The sequence below is a fragment of the Oryctolagus cuniculus genome, chromosome 9, assembly GCF_051225735.1.
Source record: "Oryctolagus cuniculus isolate XC-2025 breed Fujian yellow rabbit chromosome 9, ASM5122573v1, whole genome shotgun sequence".
Lineage (NCBI taxonomy): Eukaryota > Metazoa > Chordata > Mammalia > Lagomorpha > Leporidae > Oryctolagus > Oryctolagus cuniculus.
This window is the reverse complement of record NC_142875.1, coordinates 95066109-95089780: the sequence shown is the minus strand read 5'-3', so window position 1 is coordinate 95089780 and position 23672 is coordinate 95066109. Positions and strand designations below refer to the sequence as shown.

Below are 23672 nucleotides of genomic sequence, written 5' to 3'. Positions count from 1 at the left end.
GGGGAGAAGTTAGGGTGGCTGGAGGAGAACTAGGCTGGGGTGGGCGAGCGAGGGCGGCTCGAGGGTGCAATCTGGTGGGAGTGGGGGTGGGGCGGGAAGTGGCTCTGAGGGACGACGGGGAGGGCCGGGTCAGGGGCGTGGCCTGTGTTCAGGGTGCAGGTCTGGGGGGCGTGTCCTAGGGTCGAGCGGGGGGGGGTCGGCTTGGGGGCGTGGCCTGCGAGGAGCCGGGCCGGGGGCGTGGTTCGGGGCCGGGGGCGTGGCCCCGGGAGCCGGCGCGAGCGGCTAGTGCGCGCCTGGCTTTCTCCCGCGGCCGCCTAGCGCGCCGCCAGCGCCCAGGCCAAGCACCGGAGCACACACTCCGAGGGCGCGGCGAGCTCTGGGCTGCGCCGTCCTGGAGATGCAGGAACGACTTGGAAACGCCGACTTTGGAGGCTCCGCCGAGTAGGGGCTGCACTAGGTGAGGCTGCACCGGCGGCGCGTGACTCTGCCGGGCGGGCGCGGGGCGCGGTCTGTTAGGTGAGAATTGCTCTCCCGGCGACGGCTTTCTTGGCGTGGGGGCGCCCTGCTCCCAGCGCCTCTAACGCAAGCGCCGCTCACCTGTTGGGCCACTGTGGGTGTTCCTTGCCCGCGAGCTGCTCGGAGCCGCATCGCCCTGGGGCAGATGTACGGGTGGTGTTCTTGCGAAAGGCCGTTTCCAGCAGGACCTGTCCAGGGATTATCCTGAAACTTTACCCCGCGCTCCCTGCGCCGGGCGGGCGGACAGAGCTTGGGGGAGCCTGGTGGTGTCCAGGTCCCCTTGAACGACTCGCTCCCTCCCTCCGGCGGCGGCTGGACCTGCGCATCCAGGGCACCGGGAAGGGATCTAACTTAGAAAGCAAGTTTCTCCCCATCTCCCAACCGGATCTTATTGCAGGAGAAAGGCTCAGGGAGCCGGCGCCTGCCGTCCCTGGACTGGAGGGGGGCGAGCTGGCGGGGCCGGTTTGGTTGCGCGTGTGTTAGGGAGGTGGGGAGGTTGACTCACTGGCCCCGGCCACGGGCCACTGCGGCCACACTCAGGGGGGACCTCGGCTGCCCGGCGCTGGCGGCCGCCGGTGCCGCTGTGCGCGGAGTTCCAGAGCCTGAGCAAATTCCCCTCCCTGCAAACACAGCCCCTGTGGTCGCTCGCGCCTCAGCGGCGGGCCGTGGTGCCGCTAAGTCGGATAATTTGACTGTGTTCCACACGTGTTGGCGAGGCTCTCCGCTGCTCCCCAAGGTTTCCTGGTACTTCACCTCTGCTTTCTTTGGCTTGCTCTTTTCCCCACCCAGCCCGTTCTTGGCTTTATGTTTCTTTGGTCTGCTGAGAGGCACAGAAATTGCACTCCCCTTTCCCTTCCCACCTGTCTTAACAGGTGCCCCTTTTCTCTGATGCTCCCCCTCCACACACGCACACACACACACACACACACACACACACACGCTGTCTTCCCTGGCTGCATTGTGCTCTGAATCAGGCACCCCACCATGTGCGGCTGAACCTTGTTCTCTGCCCCTCCCCCCATCCTTCCCAGTTGTGTGAGGCTGTTTCTTAACATCCCAATATTCAAAGTCTCGTGTACCCCCGTGGGCCCCCACACCTGCCGTCTTCCTCCCTCCCACTTGGATGATATTTGTGCACCAGTGCCCCTGTGGGTTTCTTCCTTCTTCCTGGCTGTTCCTCCCCACCCCCCCACTCCGCAGGCACTCTCTGCCCCTTTGCCTGCCACTCCCCGACAGGTGCCTGCTGCTGCTGCCCTCAGCTTCCTCGTGCTGGTTCCGCACTCCATCAACATCCCCGGGGTTCTTTCGGCACCTTTCCTGCTACCCTGACCTTCCCTGCATACATCTGCAGCTCAGAACATCTGGCGAGGGGGAAGAAGGGGGGAGGTAAGCAGCAGCCTTTCCCCAGGAGGCTGTGGAACCTTCCCCTCTGCCTCTATTTTCTTCCTTTAGGCCAAATCCTATAGGTAGTCCTGGAATGATGATTCCATTGCCTCGAGATACCTTTTATTAAACAGTGAGTGCCCAGCCCTGTGCTTACTCACTTCAAATCCTCACAGCCCTGTAGCCCAGGAACAACCACTGTCCCATCTTGGAGAGGAGGAAAGGGAGGCTCGGAAAGGGGTTTCTCCTGGCTGGCTGATGCTGGAAGCCCCTTTCTCACCTGTTGGCCCGGGTTCCTTGTCCCCAGCCTCTTGAACTCAGACTTGGGCGGGAGTTCAGCTTTGGGAATGAGGTCATTCTTTGACATGTTTTAGTTTTCAGTGTACACCAGTTGAGGGCACAAACTCCACACCTGTAGGGCAGTGCAGGGTGGTGGTGGTGAGGGGGACCCAATGCTGGGTGTTCCCGAGAGAGCTTGGGACAGTCCGGACCGACTGTACACTCACTCATCCCTGCTTTTGCCTGGCCCTCAGCCACAGGCAACCTTGAAGAAAGTGTCATAAAAAAAGGCTATCGCCAACGGTCTCCTCCTGTACAGGGGAAGTTCAGTTTCACTTTGGCAGGTGGACATCTGGGGTCCCTGAAGGCTGTGTGATTTATGGGTCTTGTTTATCTCCAACTGAGTTCCTAATCTTAGAGCCCCGATCAGACATTTCCTTGTTAGGCTGCACCTTCCTGGAGTTGGAGGCCAGCTTTCTACTGTGACAGAGACTGAAGCAGAGCCCCGGGAAAGCTGTGCACCGTGGAAGCCGGAAGGGACCTTAGGGAAACTGTGGCCCCTTGCATCCAATGGGGAGCAGCAGGACAAAAGCGTTGGCTCCACACCTAAGTCTTCTGACCACTGGCCCAGGGCTCCTGCGTGGCCCTGTGCTCTGTGGTTTGACCTCTGCTTAGTGCTAAAAGCGACTTTCTGTTGCTTCCTTGCCTTAGCTGAGAGGCTCAGAATGGAAATCATCTGTGGATTTCTTCCTTTTGTGTGTGAAAGCTACACATGAAAACAGGCTTGCTACCAGGGCAGGTAATGGGCATACATCACGGAAGTCTAAAATTCCAGTGTTGCAGGAAAGAACATTCCAGTTATTTCCACGACACCAGGAGGAACACCAAAGGGGCCTGGCTTCCAGGTACCACGCGGCACTTTGAAAACCAGTAGCTGGAGTGCTTGAGGGTCTTCGCCATTTGCAGAGAGAGAGAGAGGCATTAGTGTGAAGTGTGTATGTGACTTTCTGCATCCCTGTGTTACCCATCAAACAGCAGTGGGGGAAGCCGGTCTGTGTAGGCACAGAGTAGCTGCTGATTGTATATTGGCCTTTGCCGGGCCCACGCCCTTCTTCCCTGGACCTGCACCTGTGCCTCTGCTCCATCCCTGTGTAATCCCCCTCTCCTGGCCCTCTCTGGGCCCAGGGAGTGTGCGGGAGACTGTTCACCCCATACTCACCTCCTTGCATAGCTGCCGTTCTTGACGGCACTGAGGACGGTGCTCTGAGGTCCGAGTTGTGTGTAGCGACCCCACGTGCAACTTCCCCATCTAGAATGAGATGGGCCATCGCTGCCATGCTTGGGAGAAGAGAGGAGACCCGTGGGCAAGTCCTCCTGTATGTGGTGCGGTTCAGACTAGGATTGTCACACCTGAGCAGCCATTGAGGTGTCGCTGCTCCCTAAAGGGATACAGGCGTCAGGGGAAGTTTTTGTGACCAAAGACCCAGAGTCAGTGACGGGACTGAGATTCGAACCTGGGGCTACCCGGCTTAGGAGAGCCAGGTGCCTCTTTCTTTGCGGCTGTCCCCGTGGCTTGTAACTGCTGCAGGTTCCTGCTGCTGAGCTGAAGCAAGAACTCAGGAGGGAGAGGGAACAGCAGCCCCAGGGCTCGAGGGGAGTCCCGGGGCCGCTCTCCATGCCTGTGCTCCTCCCTTCCCTGTGTGCATGACTCGCTCTGGGCCTGGCAGGCCCAGTCGTGGCATCGCCACGAGGCACAGAGGATGCTCCGTGGGTTTGCTTCGAGGTTGTGGCACTTTGCTGGGGTTGGGACGTCAGCGCTGGTGATTGCGAGTGATGCCTCATCTGTGCCGCTCTGTTCAGCGTCCTAGACGTAGAACTGTCAGCTCCCCCAACCAGGAGCACGGAGGACCCCATCTCCTGGCCGGAAGTCACGTCCCCTGTTTCCCTGAGGCGGGACCGCCTTGTGTCTCCGTGGGACACTTGAGAGCTCAGATGTCATAATTTTAGGGATCTTGAGCCTGCCTGATGAGGACTTGGAAGCCTACCTCTTGTCTTCCTGCTCTGGATTCAGCCTCTGGTTTGAGTAACTCAGAGAGGAGTCCAGTCTGGGAGGGGTAAGGGCCAGGCTTTCTCCCTGGTCCCCATTCACTGCCACTGTGGCAGAGTGGGTTTTCCTGAGACTGGTGAGCTGTCCCTGAAGAAAAAGAGTGTAAGCCGGAAGTGGCCGGATTGAAAGGTCTTGATGGAGGGAGGCAGCCTGCAAGGTCTCTGGCCCCAGGGGTCTTCCTCAGCCTCCTGGGCTACCTGGCGGCCCTGCCCTGCCCTGCCCCCTCCTAGGGCCCCTCCCAGTCACAGCCCGACCCAGGGCCTCTCACTTAGACAGTAGGCAACTGGGCAAGGAGCCTCTTAGCCCAGGTCTGGGCAGGTGCAAGGGAAGGTGAATCTGAGTCCTACGGCAGGCGGGTCTGGAGGCAGCAAGGCGATGTGTTCAGCAGGTGTTGTGGATGGGAACTTTGATGGCAGCTGTTCACGGGGATACTGTTCTGTGGGATAGGAACAGTGCACATCTGTTGCACTTGAGTGTTAAAATTACAATTCAGACTCACTCAGCTAGTTTCTGACGTCAGGCCCTCTGCCCTCAGCAACCAGGCATGATCTAGATCTGGGCGGGGAAGCTTTTTCCCCTGCCTCATTTGGATATCTGTAACGTCATTCGCGGGCCATACAAAATTATGGACTGAAAAATGAGCCGGCTGCAGATGCATGGAATTTTGAGCCCTCCCTGCGGTTGCCTTGCCAGGGCCACACCAAATGATTTTGTGGGCCTGTTACGTTCCCCACCCCTGATCTAGGTAGATGTGCAGGTGTCTGGAGTCCTAACGGTGTACCGTACACTTGTATGTCGCACTCCTGACGGCTGAAAGAGAACTTCAGCAGTGTGTGTCGGGTGCTCCCTTCCTGGCAGTGCCTGTCTCCTGTGAGCTTCTTGCCCATTGATCATGAACTGCCGCCTCAGGGAGGGGGTGGGGGATTGTGCAGATTCGATGGCACAAGGTGGGGGTGGTAGTAGCTTTCGTGCAGGTTTGGAGGGCCAGATGCATACCTAACACTTGCTGTCTTGCACGCAGCAGGCTGTGTGCTAGATGTTAAAGATGGGGAGATTAATTCAAAGCACTTTCGTAAATAGACTCACATTCTGGTCCAGGAAGAAAGGTGGGCAAAGTAGTGAAAAGTGTGAGCATGCTGGTCTGGGGCCAAAAATCCAGGAAGGCTTCCTGGAGGAGGATCTCAGTAAACTCGGCTGAATCTGAACAGAAGAGGGAGCAGGCTGGGGCAGGAGGAGGACAGAGGAGGTGCTGTAGCCTCTGGGGACAAATGCAGCTTGGCGACTCTCGGGACCCTCAAACTGTTCCGTGTGACCCCAGGCTCCAGTTTTTCACTCATGGCTGAATCTGAGTGCTTAGAACGTGGTTCCAGCATCAGCAGCACTTGGGAATTTGTTAGGAAAGCGGATTCCAGGGCTCCTCCCCATCCCCAGACCTACTGAGTTAGAGGTTCTGGGGCTGCAGCCCAGTGATGTGTATTTTCGCACACCTTCCAGGTCACTTTCATAGGATAGACGTTTCTATTATGCGAGGGAAATGCCCATCCTGTGGTTTACTCCTCAGATGCCCACTGGAGTTGTGAGTGGTCAAGCCGAAGTACAGAGCTCAATCCAGTTCTCCCTGGATGGCAAGTATCCAACTAGCTGAGCCCACACTGCGGCTCCCAGGGTCTGTTTTAGCACGAAGCTGGAGTCATGATCTGGGAATGGAACCCAGGCGCTCCACTGTGCGGTGTGGGTACCTTCACCCCAGGCCAGATGCGGGCCCAGACAACTTCTCTTCCCAGTGCAGGCTCATCTCTCAAAGGTCTGTGACCTGCCCGTGCCCCCGGCTGGGGCTGCGGAGGCCCCCTCAAGCTCAAGGCCATCCACATTTCTGACACACTGTTTCTGTTGCCAACCCTGGTTCCTGTCATTGTTTTTCCTTTCGTTTTTATTTTATTTATTTATTTGAGAGGCAGAGTTATGGACAGAGAGAGGGAGGGACAGAGGGAGAGGTCTTCCATCTGCTGGTTCACTCCCCAAATGATTGGAGCTGGGCTGATCCAAAGCCAGGAACCAGGAGCTTCTTCTGGGTCTCCCATGTGGGTTCAGGGGCCCAAGCACTTGGGGCATCCTCTACTGCTTTCCCAGGTGCATTAGCAGGGAGGTGGATCAGAGGTGGAGTAATTGGGACACGAATCAGCGTCCATATGGGATGCCAGTATCGCAGATGGAGGCTTAACCTACTATGCCACAGTGCCAGCCCCCATATTCTCATTCTTCTTAAGTGAGAATTTAGACCCAGGGATCTTCTTCTGTCTCCATTACTGCACAGGAATCACTGTGTGACAGCTAAGTTAATAATGGGATGCTGGCACCACAGGCAGAGGCTTTAGCCCACAGTGCTGGTCCCTCCATTTAAAAAAAAAAAATTTACTGATTTATTTATGTGAAAGTCTCAGTGCCTAGAGCAGGGGTGGGGGTGCGGAGAGAGAAACACAGAGATCTTCTGTCTGCTGGTGTTCACTTCCCAAATGCCCAAACAGCCAGGCCTGGGCCAGTCCAAAGCGAGTAGCCAGGAACTCCATCAGGTCTCCTACATGGGTTTCAGGGACCCAAGTACTTGAACCATCATCTGTTGCTATCATCAAGGAATTCCAACTGGCACTCTGCTAGGAATGCAGGTATCTCAGGCAGAGGCTTAACCTACTGGGTCACTGTGCCTGCCACTGCTTCCTGTCACTGGCACACTCTACGTGATTTCCATGGCACCTGTAGCTATTGTGACTTCCTAGGGAATGGCAGTCCTCAGACAACTTGGATTCAGATCCCAGCCCTGTTGTCAGCTGGCTGGGCAACCTTGGGAAGGTCCTAACCTCTCTGTGCCTCAGCTGCCTAATCTTAAAATTATGGATAGGCTCTGTCTTGGTGCACTCCTACTGCTATAGCCAAATACTTTAGACTGGATATTGTGTAAAGAAGAGAAATGCGTTTCTCACTGTCCAGGAGGCAGGGAAGTCCAAGATCAAAACCCTGGTGTGGCTTTCTGATGAAGGTTTTCTTGCTGTGTCCTACTTGGTAGAAGAGAGGGATGGGCCGGGCAGCTGTCTGAAATCCCCCGGTAGCCACAGGCTTCCATACCCATCGATTCAACCAACTGGATTGGGAATTTGAAAAAAGTGGGTCTACGCATGGGAGACCAGGAGGAAGCATCTGGCTCCTGGCTTTGGATTGGTGCAGTGCACCAGCTGTAGTGGCCATTTTGGGGGTGACCCAATGGAAAGAAGACCTTTCTGTCTGTCTCTCTCTCTCACTGTCTAACTCTGCCTGTAAAAAAAAAAAAAAAAAAAAAAAAGTGGGTCTAAGTGTGTACAAGCTTTTCTCTTGTTGTTGTACAGCAGCGATTCGCCTGCGTTGTGTTAGGTGTTATAAGTCATCTAGAGATGATCTAAAGTCTGCGGGAGGATGCGTGTAGGCTCCGTGCGTTACGTCGTTTTATATAAGGGACCTGACTATCCCAGGTCCCGTGTGCCTGGAGTTTGGGAACCACTGCCACAGGCTGTTGAGAGGACGAAATATGTCACTCTTTCAGTGTTAGGAAGAGTGCACCTGGGACACAGGAATTGCTTAGGGTTTGTGTGGTGACAGAGGCTGGTGTTTAGGAATGAGAAGAAAGTATGCTGACTGCTTGTCCTGTGTCAGTGCAAGTCCGTTTGGAGATATGGTGCGTTCTGTCTTGTTTGGAGAGGTGAAGTAGAACAGCCCCACATCTGATTCTGTGAGCACCCTTCAAGCACACACAAAAGACGGTGCTGTGAGCAGAGCACATGGCTCCCACCAAGCCAATCTTCCCAGCATCTGGCACTATTTTGCTTACTTCTGTACAGTAAAAATTGAAGTTTTGAAATAACCAGATTCTAGCATCATGAAATACCAGCACTTTACAGCACACGTGAGGATATCCAGGTGAATCAGATGCCCAGAGAGTCTGTATCTCCCCTAATCCCATCATTTATAATTCAATACCAGTTTTCCAATACATGCAATCCATCTCTAGGCTTGGTCTTTCTTTGGCAACTAGTTTGTCTTCTTGGATTTAAATGTCACTGTAAGTTATGTATTTCTAAACAGTATCTGAAAGAATATGTAGTCTAGGGGCCGACATTGTGGTGTAGAGGTAAAGCTGTAGCCTACAACTCCGGCATTCCAATATGGGTACTGGTTCGTGTGCCGGCTGCTCCACTTCCAATCCAGCTCCTTGTTAATGGTCTGGGAAAAGTAGCAGAAGATGGCCCAAGTGCTTGGGCCCCCTGCTGCGTAAATGGGAGACTCAAATGAAGCTCTGGCTATTTGGGGAGAGAACTAGTAGACAGAAGATCTCTCTATTTCTGTCTCTTCTTCTCTCTCTGTAACTCTTTCAAAATAAATAACTAAATCTTTAAATAAAAGAATATATAGTCTGTTTGCATATCCTGTCATACATATTCATTGTTTTATTCATTCGAGAAATATTTGATGAGCACCTGGTTTGGACAAACTCCTACCTAGCAGTTCCACATTTCTGTCTTCGTCAGCTTGCGTATGTCTTTCTCTTGGTTCCAGTTTACGACAGCAGACTTCTCTATACATGTTTCTTTGGGGGACATAATTACTCAGCTTTTAATAATAGAACATCTGAAGGACATTTTTCATGTTGATTTCACGGGCCTTCTTTGAACCCTGCTGAGATTAATTAAATCAAGCCCCATGCAACAATTGCTCTAAAATATTCTGACAAGTTATTAAAACTGAGTTGACCTAAGACCGTAGGACTCAACCCACTGCACATGGTCGCCTTGGAAGGAAACCCGTGATTCTGTTCAAGCTCTAGTTTATTTTGGTGCTGAAGCAGCCCTGGTAGTGTGGGCAAATTAATTATATAAATGAAAAATACAAGTTTGTGAACGCATGTCTGGAATTTGTGATTTGTTTCTCTTTCCGTGGAAAGGTTCGATTAGGCTTCTGGTTTTGTTTGGCCCCGCAGGCTTGCGAGTCATGGCTGTTTACTGAGAGGTTGGCCCTAGAACATTTGAATGGAAAGAATTGATTCACTAAGGGGATTCTGCTGCCCGGCTGCTAAGCAGAAATCCACCAGTAGGCAAACTTTTGTACAGCCCCACAGAAACAGCTCAGTGTTTTATGGTAAAGACTGGCCTCCATTGTGTGGCCTTACCATTGTCACCCGCCTTACCCACGGGCTGAATAGGGTTTAGAAATACAGCCCTTCAAAGCAATTGCCCCTGCTGAAATGGTCCATGGATCCTTCTGAAATAACATCCCTCCAACCCTCATTTGAAACAAAGAAGGAAGGGGATGTATTAATATCTGCAGCTTCAGTTATATCGAAAAAGAACATATGTATTTAAATGAGAAAATTTAAAAATACAACAATTTTTAAAACCTCGTAAGTAATCTATACTATGCTTGGAACACTAAATACTGTATTCTTTCATGCGGTGTATTTTATGATCTGCCAGAGCTGCTTTCTATGTTTCTCTACTTCTGGCTTTTCTAAAACAAACCTAAAATCCCCAGGGTGGATGGCCCAGCTCATCTTACTGCAGATCCTGTTTATTCGACCAAATTCAGCTCAAAGCTGGCTCAGAGTGTCTCTGTGTGGCCTCAGGCAACTCTGCCAGAACCGTGGGTCCCTGCACTTCCTAGAAAAGAGCGTGGCTCTCACTCTGCTCCCAGTTCCCCTTCATGGCTGTGATATGTGGGGGAGCTGGTGGGTGATGGGCTGGAACGTTCTGCTCTGCTTTGCTTGCTAACCCGTGCCAAGTTCCACTCCCCTAGTCAGGTCTCGGACCCCTGGCCTTAGTCAGTGACTTAAACACCAGGGCCCTGACCGAGGAGAGTTGGCGGCTGCTTTTGAGTATTTCGGTTTTTTCATGACTTGAGGTGTGAGTTGGGAGACTGATTTCCAGCCTGTGAATGGATGTGATTGTCGGGGCGCCAGCTGCACAGTGGTTCATGGTGTAATGATGGGAGCACGTTCTGAGAAAGGCAGGTTAGGAGATTTTGTCATTTTGAGAACTTTGTGGAGTACACCTACACAAACTAAGATGTCTGTGACGCCACTAGGCGGTAGGATCTTAGGGGACCACCTTCTGTGCAGTCTGTTGTTGAATGTTGTTATGTAGTAGCGGTGGCCTTCTACATCTCCTGGATTGCATCATTCTCCCTCATGCTTGATTTAATCTCATGTTCTGTTCACATGGCCCTAGGATTAAATAGGCCGCACCATCCATCAATGCGGTATAGACCGCATAGCTTCCGTGTGCAGTACGGAAGTGCACCTGATGATGTTCCCAGATGCTGGAACCTATCCATTCCATTCTGAGTGCTTTCCCACGGTGAAGTGGGCGTGTTGGCCACTGCTGCCCTTACCCGCCGGCATCGGCTCTGCCAGATGCTGAGTCATCTGAAGGCAGGCACCTTCTCTAGGCCCAGTTCTTTTTTAAAGAATTATTTATTTGAAAGGCCCAGTTACAGAGAGAGAGAGAGAGAGTGAGAGGGATATAGAGTTCTTCTACATGCTGGTTCAGTCCCCAAATGGCCGCAATACGCAGGGCTGAGCCAGGCCAAAGCCAGGAGCCAGGAGCTTCTTCCGAGTCTCCCACATGGATGCAGGGGCCCAAGGACTTGGGCTATCTTCCACTGCTTTCCCAAGAACATCAGCAGGGAACTGGATCAGAAGTGGAGCAGCCGGAATTTGAACCGGCACCCTTATGGGATGCTGGTGTCACAGGCAGCAGTTTAACCCACCACAACACCACAGGCCCAGTTCTTGAACTCTGGGATGTGGCCCAATGTCCTGTACACCCCCACCCCGCCCCAGCTCATCCTGGAACATGATGCCACCATGCTGGCCCCTGCAGGTTCCTGAGGTTCAGTCCCAACCGTGACTCAGGTGGTGCTCAGCTCTGCCCTCCTTGACTCTTTCTCTAGGTGGTTCCTTCTGGGCTAGAATATTCAGCTTCAAGGAGTGGGCACTCATGGCCCTGTCAATCCTTGCTCTCCTCTCACATCTGCTTGCTGTGCCTGCAGACCACCTGTGCCTCTCAGGGTGCCCCTCCAAATTAGGAAAAATCCTCCGTGCTCAGAGCGAGCTGGACACTTGCGTGCCAGCGTTCGCTGGGAGGAGGAAGCAAGCACTCTTCCTGCTTTTCCTAACCCTTCTTGTTGATCGGATCTCTTCCTTAAAGCTCCCTGCCTTGATGGGATCTGGCCCTCAGGCCTTCAGGCCTTTTAGAATGGTTTGACATCACCACGTCATGTCTTCCATTTACGTGTTAGCCTTCAAATGTTTGCCGGTGAATAGCTTAAACCCGATAATAAATATAGGAGCCGCTGCCACATGCTTTCTTATATTTCATGCTAAAATTCCTGAAAGCAGGTACTCACTATGACTTCCCGGGGCTATGTTTAAAGCCAGCTGAGATTGATTAAGTCATGTCCCATGCAACAGTTACTCTAAAGCACGGCGGCTTCTCAGGTATCAGTGCCTGCTGGACTACCGAGTTTGAATCATCCGAGTAGATGCTGACGTTTTGATTGATGTCCTGCTAAACACTTGCAGTCTCTTCCAGTTGGTATGTTTTTGTTTTTGTTTTGTTTTGTTTTTCACGCAGGGATGGGGAGCCTGTAAAGCAGGAGTGGGGATCGGCCTGCCTGTGGGCCACAGAAGGCCTGGGAAATCATTTGGTCTGGCCCTGCCAAGGCGACCACAGGGGGCACTTGACATTCAATACATCTATGGCAGGCTAATTTTTAAGTTGATTGTTTTGTATGGCCCGCGAATGACATTGCGAATATCCAGATGGCCCTTGGCAGAGACAGTGTTCCCCAGCCCTGGAGGAAGGAGGAACTGTGCTGTTTTCTAGGCTTTCCTGGAAAGTTGTCCCTGTGGAAGCCACGTCTTCCTCGGCACAGGGCCCCTCTGTTGTCCTCAGGTTGGGCCTTTGCAGAACACTTTGTGTCCCTGGGAACCCTTTTCTTCTGAGATGGAGATAGTGAGTATCTCTTTAGATCAGTCTGGGAGAGACAGAGCACTGTGAACAGAGACCTGCTCAGCAGGAGGCTTCCTGGGTCCGTGTTAGGCTGAACTGGCACAGCCACCCGCTCTGGGTGTGCTTCTCGGTCAACCGAACAGAGCTGGAAGACTCTAGTCTGTTTTGGAGAGAGGATTACAAAAAAAAGTCACTCCCCAAAGCCAATGCTGGTATAACTGCTTTTCTGAATGGAAGAGGTTCTTTGATGCGATAGTTTGAAAGAGAACTGGGCCATCCAGTGACCGGTTATCACTCGTGCCTGGTTACTCCCTCCCTTCTGTCAGCTCATCCCTGCAGGATTCAGAAGGCCTGGAGGCACTGCCCCGTGGGGCAGCCCTGCCGCTTTCCCCCAGAGAAGTGGGAGGTCGAGAATCGGTCTCCTAGTGGCTCCCTAGATCTGGGTGGGTTTTGACTCCTAAGGAAATGGCCCTACTGCTGTCTGAGCGCAAAGGCACCTGGAAGCTGCTGAGTGGACGGGAGGTGGGGGCGCCCTCATCTCAGAACTCAGCAGGACAGAGCTGAGGGCGCATGCTGCTTCCCAGTGGAGGCTGCAGCGGGGAGGGGAGAACAGGTGCGGTGCGGGGAAGGCCAGGTGCCTGCCAGTGAGTCTCCTGTGTGGTTTTATAAGGACAGTTGTCTCCCCTTATCTGCAGTTTTGCTTCCGGCGGTTTCGGTTACCTGCAGTCAAGCAGTCTGAAAATACTAAATGGAAAATTCCAAAAATGAATAATTCATCAATTCTAAGTAGCTTTGATTACAGTATATTGTTGTTGTTATTCTATTTTGTTATTAGTTATCGTTCATCTCTTCCTGTGCCTACTTTACAAGTTAAGCTTTATCATAGGAATGTATATGTACAGGACACAGCACTATGTATAGCACACAGTATGTATCAGGCACCTATTGGAAGTATCCCTCGTGCGTAACGGGTACAGGAGCCACATCCTGCATCTCTCCCACGGTGTCATGCCAATGACAGCAGGAATGTTACAAGGGTTGGGCGAATGGTTTCAAAGCAGACGGTGTAGAGGGTTGGTAATTACAAGCGATTTAATGGGGGAGGTGGCCACATGTGCTTGCTAGTGGGTGGCTGGGTCATCCGTGCTGGAATTCCACAGACTTCTGAATTTGTTCTTGATTGTCCTGCTGAACCTTCACACACCAGTGGTGAGGTTTGGATATTCAAGAAGAGGTCTCTGTAAAGTAATTTCAAGCTTCTAGATCCTGGTGAAAGAAAGACAAAGCTGGGATGCACCGATGGCTTTCATTAGCTGGAGTAGTGATGGGAAGGTCAGCATCTGACACAGGAGAGGCAGGTGGAAAGAAAGAGTAGGAGTTTTTCAAGGCAGTTATATCGGTTAAGAGCTCAAAACTCTTGCCTACTAATATCTTAAAGTTTTTATTTCAAGATTGTGAAGAGATTGCTCGGTTTCCCCCTTGACAACATCTTGCACAACGGTGGTCCAGTGCCTCAGCCTGGATCTTGCCACGGGTACAGTCAGGATACAGAAGTTTCCATCAGCACGGAGGTCCCTCCTGTTTGTCCTTCTGTTACCACACCTGCTTGCCTCCTGCCCCCACCCCTGCCTGTACCCCTGACACTCACTGATTTAATCTCCATGTAATTTTGTCCTTTCAAAAAATGTTATAAAACTGGAATTGGCTTTTTTCACCTAGCATCATTCTCTGAAGATACTAATCCCTTTTCAGACCTGGGGCTTGCAAACGCGCTGTCTCCATAGCTTTTTAGCCTCTTCACAGGGTGAAAGCTTTTGTAGAACAAGAGTTTTTCATTTTGATGAGACTGCAGTTGATCGATTTTTTTCTTTTATGGATTATGCTTTTGGTGTCAGATTTAAAACTTTGTCTAGTCCTAGATCCCAAAGAATTTCATTTCTGTTTTCTAAAAGTTTTATGGTTTTACCTGTAAATCCATGATCTCTTCGAATTCATTTTTGTATCAGGTAAGAAGTTTTGGTTGAGGTTCTTTGGGTGGCCAGTTGCTCCAGCGCTATTTGTTGAAAAGGCTTTCTCTCTTGCATTCAGCTGGTTTTACTTCTTTTTCAAAAATTGGTTTATAGATCTGTTTCCTGGTGCTGTGTTCTATGTGTCTATACCTCAGGCAGTATCACAGCCTTGATTTGTAAAGCTGTTCACATCTTTTTTATAAAAAGACTACTTATTTATTTCACAGGGAGGTGGGGAGAGAGGTATCTTTCATCCAGTGGTTCACTCCCCAAATGACGGCAACACCTGGGTTGTGCCACGCTTCACTGAGGAGCCTGGAACTCCATCCGGGTCTCCCATGTGGGTCACAGGGGCCTGGAGTACTTGCACCGTCTTTTCTGCTGCTTTTCCCAGGCACGTTAGAGGGGAGCTGGGTAAAAAGCGGAGCAGCAGGGACCTGAACTGGGGCTCATAGCACCTTTTCTTTTCTTGTTATTGCATTAGCTATGGCATCCATCTTTAACCATTGAGTAAAATGGTAGCTGTGGTTTTTGGTGGATACTCCTTAGCAAGATGAAGAGAGTTCCCTTCTGTATTTGTTTTTCTGAGAGATGTGTGTGTGTGTGTGAAGAACGGTGTTGAATTTTATAAAGTGTTTTTTCTAAAGCGATTAATGTGATCATAACAATTCTTCTTCTTTAGCCTGGTAATAAGTGGGGTTGCACTATTAACTTTCAAATACTGAACCAGTGTTGGACATCAGAATAAACCTGAATGGAATGCCACTGAGTCATATGTACAATTATTTTATATTTTGCCCAATTGGATTCTGTTTTGTTAAGACATTTTTTGGTCTGTATTCATGAGTAATATTTGTCTGTAGTTTTTTTTTTTTAAAGATTATTTATTTGAGAGAGAGAGTTACAGAGAGAGGGAGAGACAGAGAGAGAGAGAGATCTTCCATCTGCTGGTTCACTCCTCAAATGGCCACAATGGCCAAGGCTGGGCCAGGCTGAAGGCAGTAGCCAAGAGCTTCATTCCAGGTCTCTCACATGGGTGCAGAGGCCCAAGGACTTGAGCCATCCTCTGCTACTTTCCCAGGCCATCAGCAGGGAGCTGGATTGGAAGTGGAGCAGCTGGGACTTGAACCGACACTCACATGGGATGCTGGCACCGCAGGTGGAGGCTTAGCCTACTATGGCATAGTGCCGGCCCCTGTAGTTTTCTTTTTTGTGTTTTTTAAAATGAGGTATAATGTCAACTTTTTAGAATGAATCAATAATCACTCCCTTTCCTTGTATTTCCTGGAAGAGATGGTGTGGACTGATTGTTAATTCTTATTTAAATATTTGGTAGAGTTTTTGAGTGAAGCCACCTGTGCTTGGAGATTGCTTTTTTTGGGGAGTTTAAAATTACCGATTCAGTTGCCTTAATGGCTAAGAGCTGCTGAAGTTAACCCTTTCACAATCTGTGAGTTGTGGTGGTTTGTAGTTTTTGTTTTTTTAAAGACTTATTAATTTATTTGAAAGTCAAAGTTACTGAGAGAGAAAGAGAGAGAGAGGCAGAGATCTTCATCCATTGGTTCACTCCCCAGATGGCTGCAGTGGCCAGAGCTGGGTCAGGTTGAAGTCAGGAGTCCAGAGCCAGGAGCTTCATCCAGGTCTCCCACATGAGTGGCAGGGGCCCAAGTTCTTAGGCCATCTTCCACTGCTTTTCCAAGGCACATTAGCAGGGAGCTGGATCGGAAGTGGAGCAGCTGGGACTTGAACTGGTGCCCATATGGGAGGCCAGCATCACAGGTGGCAGCTTTACCTGCTGCGCCACAACACCAGCCCCGGTCTGTGTTTTTTGAGGAAGTGGTCCTTTGTGTCATTGTCAAAGTGATGTGTGTGGATTTGTTTGTAGTATTCCCCGATTATTTTTCTTTGCTGGGGAGTGGAATCTACAGGGTCTGTAGCGATAACCTGCTTCATTGCTGATATTGGTGTCTTGTGTCTTTTCTTCTTTGTCTTGCCAGAAGCTTGTCAGTTATATCAGTCTTTTCGAAGAGCAGCTCTTTGTTTAATTCATTTTTCTGTTTTCAATTTCTTTTAAAGCTGTTTTCATCCTTAAGTATTTCTTCCTTCTGCATGCCTTTTTATAGGTTTTTGAGGAAGGAGCTTAGATCACTGATTTGAGAGACTCCTTCTTTTCGTGTATATGCATTTTGTCCCATAAATTTCCATCACAGCACTGCTTTAGCTATGTCCCACACTTTTTGATATGTTACATTTTCATTGAGTTAAATTTTTTTTTTAATTTATTTACTTGGAAGTCAGAGTTAAAAGAAGCAGAGGCACTCCCCAAATGGTCACAACAGCTGGAGCTGGGCCTATCAAAAGCCAGGAGCCAGGAGCTTCCTCCAGGTCTCTCACATGAGTGCAGCGGCCCAAACACTTGGATCATCTTCCACTGCTTTCCTAGGCCATAACAGGGAGCTGGACTGGAAGTGGAGCAACCGGATCTCAAACCGGTGCCCATATGGGATGCCGGCACTGCAGGCTGCAGCTTTACCTGCTGTCACAGCGCCAGCCCAGAGTTAAAAGTATTTTTTTTTTTTTTAAATTTCCCTTTAGACTTCCTGTGGGTTATGTAGAAGTGTGTTGTTTACTTCCCAAGTGTTTGGAGATTTTCTTGTTCTCATTCTGTAGTGGGAGAACATATTGTCTATGATTTCAGTTCCTTTAGATTTGTTGAGGTTTGTGCTATGGCCCAGGACATCTTGATAGATGTTCTAGAAATGCTGGAAAACAGAGCCGGCGCCGCGGCTCACTAGGCTAATCCTCCGCCTTGTGGCGCCGGCACACCGGGTTCTAGTCCCGGTCAGGGCGCTGGATTCTGTCCCGGTTGCCCCTCTTCCAGGCCAGTTCTCTGCTGTGGCCAGGGAGTGCAGTGGAGGATGGCCCAAGTCCTTGGGCCCTGCACCCCATGGGAGACCAGGAGAAGCACCTGGCTCCTGCCTTTGGATCAGCGTGGTGCGCCGGCTGCAGCGGCCATTGGAGGGTGAACCAACGGCAAAGGAAGACCTTTCTCTCTGTCCACTCTGCCTGTAAAAATAAATTAATTAATTAAAAAAATTTTTAAAAAATGCTGGAAAACAGGGTGCATTCTGCTCTTACAGGGTCGAGACTTCTGTAACTGTCTAATCCTGTTGGTTGATGGTGTTACTCTTGCAATGGAGTATTTTGTAGTGATATTGATAGCAGTGTTTGGGTTTTTCTTTGATTTATTTTTAACTGATTAATGAAGCTTCTGGCTCCTGGCTTCAGATTGGTGCAGCTCTGGCTATTGCAGCCATCTAGAGAGTGAACTAGCAGATGAAAGACCTCTCCCTCTCTCTCTGCCTCTGCCTCTCTCTAACTCTGCCTTTCAAATAAATAAATAAAAATAAGTTTGAAATGAACCAAGGTTGCTCTCAAAATCAGAGGTTAAACAGCTAAACTTGCCAACTAGGAGAGGAAGATAATGTTTCAAGGTTATCTAGATTGCTTCTTATTGAGTAATGTTTATGAGTAAACTACCTTAATGTTGACTAAATACTTATCCAATCATTAGTTCAATTATTAGACCAGAACAGAGAAATTGATTGTTAATATAAATGCTAGATTATTCATCTCTTCTAAACAATTTCTTGAATACTTCCTCCATTCCAGACATGGCATGGTTTCCAAGGATGTACATGCAAACCAGGGCATCCCAGACCCAAGTATCTTTTTCTTTTTCCACAAAAAAAAGACATAGAAGTATCAAAGGCTTCTGTAAAGAATGAGTTCTAGAACGCATAGGTCAATTCAACTTCAAAGATTATTTTAGTTTCAGATGCTATGGCTTGAATTTCCAAAGTGATATTGGTGGTGGGCATTTGGTGTAGCAGTTAATACAGTCCTTGGGATGCCCGTATCCCTTATGGGAGTCCTGGTCCTGCTTATGATCCAGCTTCATGCTAATGTGCATCCTGAGAGGTACCAAGTGATGGCCCAAGGACTTGGGTCCCTGCCACCCACATGGGAGACCCAAATGGAGAGTTAGTTCCTGGCCTTGGCCTGGCCAGCCCTAGCTGTTAGGCATTTGGGGAGTGAACCAACAGATAGACAGTATCCCTCTCTCTCTCTCCATCTCTCTGCCTTTAAAATAAATTTAATAAGCAAATAATTTCTAAACAAGAAGAAATAATTGATACTAAAAAAAGCTTTGCAGGGAAGCTGCTGTGTGCCTTAGGTTACGTAGTCACTTTAAATTCAAAACCTGGGATCGAGGGCTTGTTTCCTTCAGTGTGCCGGTCACGGGCAAAGGTGCAGGGAATCTGGGTTTGCTCAGCCCCTGGTGTATTTCTTTCTAAAGTTTATTCTGAAGATAGTGGCCAAGTATATACTTCTGAAGCTTTCTGTCCTTTTTTATATTTTATTTCTTAAGAAATAGAAGCTTTAGGCACTGGCCCTGTGGTACAGGAGTCTGGGCCTACGCCTGTGGCACTGGCATCCCATATGGGCCCTGGTTTGTGTCCCAGCTGCTCCTCTTCCAATCTAGCTCTCTGCTTTTGGGCTGAGAAAGCAATGGAAGATGGCCCAAGTCCTTGGCCCCCTGCACCCATGTGGTAGACACGGATGAAGCTCCTGGCTCAGCTGCGGCCATTGAAGCCATTTGGGGAGTGAACCAATGGATGGAAGACCTTTTTCTCTGTCTCTCCCTCTCTCTGTCTGTGACTCTTCATCTCAAATAAATAAATAAAATCTTTAAAAAACATAAGAGAAAAAACCAGAAATAGAATCTTCATGCACACAGGAACAACAGATCTGTTTTATGGCCAGGGTATTGTCTATGCAGTGTGTTCCACGGGCACTTGAAGAGAATGCGCTTCTGTCTTGTACAGTGCAGTGTCCTTTGACTGTCTGATCCCATTGGCCATGTCTTCTCAATGACACAGCTTTATGAGGACTGCCTAGGTCAAATCTGCTATCAATACTGAAGTTACTTCATGTCGTTTTGTAAACACAGCATTAGTTTAACCTGTTTTACCAGGTCTGACTTTGGAAGGGCAGCGAAGACCTTGGTCTGTTACTTTGCAGGTAACATGTACAAATAGTTAGAAAATGCAGCTATATAAAGCATGGTGTTTGCTCTCCTTTTCCCCTTGACATCATAGTTTCCCTTTAAGATCAGCTTTTTGGATCACAAAAACATGTTATTTTCCCAGAAAGCCAGGTCTTTTGATTAATGAAGCCAGTGAGGCCAGGGCCAGGTTAAGTACACTTAGTCCTGGCATGAATCCTGGAAGTGACCCTCAGTCTTCTTTCTCTCACTTTGGAGCTGTTTAATTTAATCTAATGCGTTTTCTGTGAAAATGGAGCCTGGTGATTCGCTAAAAACACTCCATAAATCTAAATAAATAATATAATGATTGGTTGATAGGCCATTTATTATAAATAGATAATAAACACGGTTTTTTATATCTTTTTTAAAAAGATGTATTTTATTTGTAAGGTGAAGGGGCAGAAAGAGAAGAAGAGATAGAGAGATCTTCTGTCTGCTGGTTTACCCCCTCCCCCCAATGCCCACAAAATCCAGGGCTGGGCCAGGCTAAAGCCAGGAGTCCAGAGCCAGGAACTCCATCTCAGTCTCCCATGTGGGTGGCAGGAACCCAAGCACCTGGGCCATTTCCTGCTGCTCTCCCGGGCACATTAGCAGGAAGATCAGAAGCATGGAGCAGCCAGGACTCAAATCAGCACTCTAATAAGGGATACAGTGTCCCAAGCTGATGTGTCACAGTGCCCACCCCAGTATACACCATTTTATTAGCAAACCTCTTCTTTCCTCCTTAGTATAAAATGGAGTTGAAAATTGTGCTGTCTATTCAACTTCTTTGACTCTCTAATCACTCAAAGCATAGTGGGAAAACACTGTTTTACTTTTCTGATTTTGTCATTATTTGGACTGTTGCAGTAAGAAGGTCTTCATAGATAAGTGAAATAGATACTTTCACAATAAGTCGGGGCTTTTGGCAGAGTAACTGGTGTGGTTTGCTTCAGGTAAATTAGGTAACTTTTTTTTAAGATTATTTATTTGGAAGAGTTATGGGGTGGGGAGGGAGGATCTTCCATCTGCTGGTTCATGCCCCAGATGCTGCAGTGGCCAGCGTTGGGCCAGACTGAGCCTGGAGCCAGGAGCTACATCCAGGTTCTTAATGTGGGTGACAGGGACCCAAACACTTGGGTCATCTTCCACAGCTTTTCCCAGGCTGTTAGAAGTGGAGCAGTCGGGAGACAAACTGGCACCCATATAGGATGCTGGCGTCATAGGCAATGGCTTTACCTACTGCACCACAATGGCAGCCCCAGCTAACTTCATTGAACCTTGTTTTTTTGTTTTTTGCTTTTTCTCTGTAAAATGAGTCCTGCTCATAATTTCTGACGCCACCTGTTTTGTGTGGGACGCTGTCTGTTTTGTGTGGTCGTTTTCATTGTCTCCTGTTAGTCTGAGAGCTCCTACAGATTGAGAGTTGGGACCTATTTATCTTTGTTATCTCCAGTCTGACAGCTGCAGATGCTACAAATGCATATGCCTCTTGAGGCCACACAGATAGCGGAGTTACACAGTCTTGGTGGAGACTTTTGTTCCGTAAGTTCCACCTACAGGGCCTATAGAGGAACATGGCCCAGAGTGCCCAAACTTTCCAATTTTCCAAGAGAAATCAAGGTGAAATTTCTCTGTTCTTAAAGATTGGAAATGAACTCCACCTTTTATTATTATTATTATTTATTTGACAGATAGAATTAGACAGAGAGAGAGAGAGACAGAGAGAAAGGTCTTCCTTCCATTGGTTCACCCCTCAAATGGCCGCCACAGCCAGCGCTGCGCCAATCCAAAGCCAGGAGCCAGGTGCCTCCTCCTGGTCTCCCATGTGGTACAGGGCCCAAGCACTTGGGCCATCCTCCACTGCCCTCCCGGGCCACAGCAGAGAGCTGGACTGGAAGAGGAGCAACTAGGACTAGAACCAGGTGCCCATATGGGATGCTGGTGCCGCAGGTGGAGGATTAACCAAGTGAGCCACGGCGCCGACCCCCTGAACTCCATCTTTTAAGTCTCTGTGCAGGCCAACTGAGGCATAAATACTGTCTTAGTCTTTTTGGGTTGCTATAACAAAATGTTATGGATTGTGGGGCTTAAACAACAGAAATTTATTTCTCATGGTTCTGGAGGCTCAGTAGTCCAGGATCAAGACAATGACAGGCGCAGTGTCAGGTCAGCGCTTGCTTCCTGGTTCTTAGATAGCAGCTTCACACTGTGTCCTTATAGGGTGGGAGGGAGAGGATGGTCTCAAGGCCCTTTTTATCAGGGCATTAATCTCAATCATAAAGGCTCTGCCCATGACCTAGTCACTTCCCCAAAGTCCTGCATTCTTTTTTTTTTTTTTTTTTTTGACAGGCAGAGTGGACAGTGAGAGAGAGAGAGAGACAGAGAGAAAGGTCTTCCTTTGCCGTTGGTTCACCCTCCAATGGCCGCCGCGGCCGGCGCACCGTGCTGATCTGATGGCAGGAGCCAGGTGCTTCTCCTGGTCTCCCATGGGGTGCAGGGCCCAAGGACTTGGGCCATCCTCCACTGCACTCCCTGGCCACAGCAGAGAACTGGCCTGGAAGAGGGGCAACCGGGACAGAATCCGGCGCTCCAACCGGGACTAGAACCTGGTGTACCGGCGCTGCAAGGCGGAGGATTAGCCTAGTGAGCCGCGGCGCAGGCCAAGTCCTGCATTCTAAAAAGCCTTCTTATCTCTTTAAGAAAGATGAATAAATTGAGGATCAGAAAGTTCACAAAATGACCCAGGCTGGCACCTGTATCTAGTGACTGAGGTGAGAAGCTAATATTTCATTCTGTGCTGTTTTGGAATGTTATCACCTTCTGTCTAAGGTTAGGAATTGACCCCATGGTGAAGAAGCTAGCCTTCATGTTTCTTTATTGACAGCTTTATTGAGATATGATTTCCACTTTATATAATTCATTCACTTAAGGTTAACATTCAGTTGTTTTCAGTATGTTCATGGTTGTGCAGTCATCACCGCAGTCAGTTTTAACATTTTCATCACCCCCAAAGGCAACCCTGAACTCATCAGCAGCCAATCCTCCATTTCCTGCCAGGCCCCTAGCCCCTGGCAACCACAAATCGACAGTCTGTTCTCATAGATTTGCTTAATTCTAGACATTTCACTGAAATGGATTCACACAATGTGGTGATTTTTTGTGTCTGGCTTCTTTCACTTATTTTACTGTTTCAGGGTTCATCTGTGTTGTAGCGTGAATCAACATTTTATTTCTTTTTATCGATGAGTAATACTTCATTATGTGTGAAACACATTGTATTTATTCACTCATCAGGTGATGAGCATCGAGTCATCTATGCTTTTTAGCTATTATGGGTAATATTGCTATGAATATTTGGGCACTAGTTTTTATATGGACATGTGCTTTCATTTCTCTTGGGTGTAGACACCTAGGAGAGGCTTTACAGCGTCATGGGGTAAGTCTGTGTTTAGCCTTTCAAAGTTTATAGTCCCACCAGCAGTATAGGAGCATTCCAGTTTTTCTATTCTGTCACCAACAGTTTAAAGTGGTGGTAAAATCTGTATAACGCATCATTTTCAGTTAATATTAAGTATATCGACATTTGTGCCACCAATTTCCAAAACTTTTCATCTTGGAAAACTTGATATGTGTACCCATTGAACACCTCCCCTTTCTCTCCTCCTCACGGCTATCAGCAGCACTTGTTTTATCTGCCTTTTGACTCCAGCCGTATTTATGTGTATAAAGTGTATTTCTCCTGGTTTTGGTTTGCATCTTCCTAATGTATGGCCATGTGCACATCTTTTCATGTGCTTGTTGGGTATTTGTGTGTCTTTGGAGAATGCCTATTCAGGTCCTGTGCCTAGTTTTAATTAGGTTCTTTGCTCTTTTACTGTTGAGTTATAAGAGCTCTTCATTTATTCCGGATATTAAACTCTTATCAGAGCTATGATTTCCAAGTATCTCTCCCATTTTATTGCTTTTCTAGGGATGTCTTTTACATCAGGTTTTAATTTTGATGAAATCCAATTTAGCAAATTTTTCTCTTGTCATTTGTACTAAGAAACCTTGTCTAACCCAAGGCCTTACACTCATATTTTTATCTAAGAGTTTGATAGTTTTAGCTCTTATATTTAGATAAATGCTCCATTCTGAGTTAGATTTGTATGAAGTGTGAGGGGAAAATCCAGTTTCATTGTTTTGTATGTATATCTGTGTTTATCCTGGCACAATTACAGAAAAGGTGATTCTTTCACCATCGAATGATCTTGACA

The 23672-nt window shown here is 48.8% G+C and overlaps 1 protein-coding gene across 1 annotated transcript in view; it reads left to right on the top strand.

The window, feature by feature from the left end:
* Nucleotides 1-252: 252 nt before the first annotated feature.
* Nucleotides 253-23672, top strand: part of SPATA13 (spermatogenesis associated 13) — a 167165-nt gene continuing 143745 nt past the window's right edge. The window contains exon 1 of the mRNA XM_070049161.2: nucleotides 253-457. The gene's annotated coding sequence lies outside the window, so the exon portion shown is untranslated. The remainder of the gene's footprint in view (nucleotides 458-23672) is intronic.